Below are 3910 nucleotides of genomic sequence, written 5' to 3' on the forward strand. Positions count from 1 at the left end.
ACACAAACAAAAAGCCAGCTTGGATGGTTGGATTTTAGTGATAGGAGGGAGCCGGGGGCCAGTTTGTATGGGACCCTGTAGGTCAATGTGAGGAATTCATTTCATTTTAAGTATGATGAAATACTATTGGAAATGCTTTTGAACAGAGGAATCAGGTGATCTGATTTATATGCTGTAGAAAGATAATCCTTGCTGCTAGATAAAACGAGGTTTTAGAGAGGCAAGAATTCAAAGAGCAAAGCCAGTTAAGAGGTTATTACCATAGTGTAGGTACAGCCTGATGGTGATATGGACAAGGGTAGGTGGTAAAGAATGACTAGATTCAGAGTGTATTTTTTTTCACTTACATTTGCCTTTAATTTATTTATTTTTTATTTATATAAACTTGAGGGTTAATACCATTTTGGGGACATGCATTTTTGTTACATGCATAGATTCTATAGTGGTCAAGTCAGGGCTTTTAGGGTGTCTGTCACCAAAATAACATACATTGTACCCATTAAGTGATTTCTCATTGTCCACTGCCTTTCCACTTCCTTGCCCCTTTTGGAGTCCCCAGTGTCTATTACTCCCCTCTGTTTGTCCATATCTACACATTGTTTAGCTTCCACTTATGAGCAAGAGTATGTAATATTTGTCTATATCTGTCTCATTTCACTCAATATAATGACCTGTCCAGTTCCATCCCTATGGCTGCAAAAAACATGATTCCATTTTTTAATGGCTGAATACATATTCCATAGTGTGTATATACCACGTTTTCTTCATCGAATCATCTGTTGATAGACACTTAGCTTAATTCCCTATGTTCGCTATTGTGAATTGTGCTGTAATAAACATACAAGTGTAGGTGTCTTTTTCTTTTTCATTGGATAGCTACCAAGTAGTGGGATTGCTGGCTTGAATGTTAGTTCTATTTTTCATTCAGAAAGTATTTTTAAGATAAAATCTATATAACTTGCTGATTGATTCTGTGTGAGATAGGAGGGAAAGAGGAATCAGGAAGTGCACCAAGCTTTTTGATCAGAGTAACTGTGTAAGTAGTGATGCCATTTACTGATGTGAAATTATAAGTGTTGGGAAGGCTTGGGAGGGAAAGTAAAAGATAGATTTGGGACATATTAAATTTCGGATGTCTATACTGTAACTAAGTGGAAGTTAAGAGAAACAGCTGTATATATGAGTATGAAGTTTAGGCTATGATCAAGATTGAAGTTATAATTTAAAAAGTGGATGCATGGTATTGAAACTATTGGACAAAATATGATAATCTAACAAATGAATGCAGATAGAGAAGAAGTCCGACAAACACATTCTCCGTATAAATTCTCTCACTAAGGCTTATGTGTTCAGTCAACAAATATTTTTGAGTGCTGATTATATACTTGGTGTTGTTCTAAGATCTGGGGTTACAGTAGAGAATGACATAGATAAAGCTGCTGTCCTCACAGGACCTAGAATAAAAAGTTACATGGGTGATAAGGGGACCAGGACAAGAGTGTAGTAGAGAAAAATAGATGAAAACATAGAGCTTTGCAAAGAACAAAACAATCCTAACATTTGCTGAGCCAGTATGTGCCTGTTAAGCCAATAAAACAGAGAAAATGAGTATCCAGGGTAAGTATGGGGGATGGGGAAGCAGGAAATGATAAGAGCTGGGGATGCCTTCAGGAGTGTGGTTAGATATTTCTGGAGTACACACAGGCAGAACTGAAGCTTTGGGATGAATTTTTCGCCTATTGGAAAAATGTTTCTCATCCCCAGTAGATACAGAATAGAAGTGCATTAACACTGTGCCAGAAAAGAAATTCTGGAGTCACAGGTAGAGAAAAGACCAGAAAAGCAGTAAAAGATTACTAACTCGGACTCCATAAGCAGGAATATATGATTTTATATTTAACACCTTTAGCTACGGCACTTAGTTTACTTTTTCTGAATCCCATCTGTAAAATGGGGAGCAAACGTATGGAACGCACAATATGTTTTGTGTATAGTAAACACTAAATAAATGTTAGCTTATAATGATACTGATTCTGCTGATAGTAGCAGGGGTTGAGAAACTCCATAGCTGAGCTGGTATGAGTCTCCATCATGTCCATATTTCCTCACAAAGGACCAAGGAAAGAAATGAAATTAATGAGGCACATAGGTAAGCTGTACTAATCAAGAAACCTTTGATAGATCATTTTTAACTGAGGACAGGCATTCTATACTTTGTAAACATGTGTGGTTTTATACTTATGCAATTTTTTTTATTTTACCCTTTTATTCTTAATTGTTTATTGTCCTTTTCATATATTCCCTGTCTGCTAAGAGGGAGGTGGGGACTGACAATCTGAATTTCTAACAAGCTTCCAGGTGATGCCGATGCTGGTGCTGCTTTCCAGGAACCACATCTTGAGTAACATGGAGCTAGGAAATGTATCTGGAGGATACTAGAAAACATAGCAGAGCTGGGGCAATCAGTGATCTGAGTCTCAAATAAATGAGGCAGGATAACCATGATTGCTCCTGCTTCTCATTTCAGCCTCCAGTAGTTCTCTTACATTATACACAGCATAAAGAGAGACTTCGGAGGCAAATAATGGGGTTGGGAAAGCAGGAATGCTGCTCATGATTCCTTATAGCCTCCATGTTGTCCTGAAACAGATGTGAGTACACAGCTGTCTACTACAAAGAGAGCTTCCGAGGAAAGCCTCCATGGAGCAATATATCTTGCTTTTATCATTTTTCTCTTTATGATGTTTTCTTTTCTCAATCCCATGAAAAATCACATAACGGGATTTTACTATAGCCTGTTTGAATGGATAGGACAATGGAGAAATAATGTAGTCGAGAAAGTGTTCCCACAACTAAAGAAGTTTATCTGAGAAATGTTTGTGGCAGAACATAAACAATCATTAGAAATGAAATTTGGGGAAGTTGAAAAATCATTGAATATAAATTGTATATTGTTTATCAGAAATATTTGTAATATACAGAAAGATTTTCATTAGGATTCTTGAGATAAAAATGTGGCTTTCAAATATATCCTTCCAGTACGACCAGTATATTTTATTCCATCTTCAAGAAAGGCCTTTGATATGTGGACAATGAAACAGGCTGTGCATCCAGATGCTACTGTCTATCCTCAGCCATCTTGCTTTCAGCAAGTAAAGCAGAAATTGATGGTGACAGTCTTCCTGGATTTGTTGGCTCTTTCATTGTGATCCACTCATTTTATGAATGAAACACTGAGTTTCATTTGGTGATTTTAGATGCATTTATTATTTTTATATCTTATTTAGTCTCACATTACTATTTAAGTTCATTTAGTTTTCAATCCACAGCATTTTAGATATTTTGTCTGTACATGATGGATTGATATGAGTGGCCATATAGTGAGGAATTTTAAAGCATGAGCTTTAGAAAGAGATTTGAATCCTGACAGTGTTACTTATTACCTGTGTACCTCTGGCGAACTTATTTAAGCTCCTGGTGTCAGTTTACTTACCTGTGAAATGGGAATAATAATAGTTCGTTCTTACGGGGTTGTTATGGGTTACAAATGAGTTAATACGCATAAAACAGCCAAAACTGTGACCAGCATAATTGCAAACTCTTACTAAGCATTCAAAATATCTTGGCTAATCTTATTAATGATGTTTTATATAAACCATTTCATGTCAATGCTCATGTTTTATCTCCCCAGCCAGACTACAAACACATTTTAGGTATGGGAGCAATACACTTTATTTTCTGTGTATCTCCTTCAGTGCATTTATTATTTCTGTAATGTTTGCCATCATCACTATGGATTTGGTTTGAAGATATAACTACCAAGAGGTGCATTATAAATTTTAAAAAATGGAAGCTGCAATTAAGAAAAACTGCTACCAATAAGCAGTAGGTAATGAGGCGAAATAAATGG

This window comes from Cebus imitator, unplaced genomic scaffold (genome assembly GCF_001604975.1).
Source record: "Cebus imitator isolate Cc_AM_T3 unplaced genomic scaffold, Cebus_imitator-1.0 Scaffold327, whole genome shotgun sequence".
Lineage (NCBI taxonomy): Eukaryota > Metazoa > Chordata > Mammalia > Primates > Cebidae > Cebus > Cebus imitator.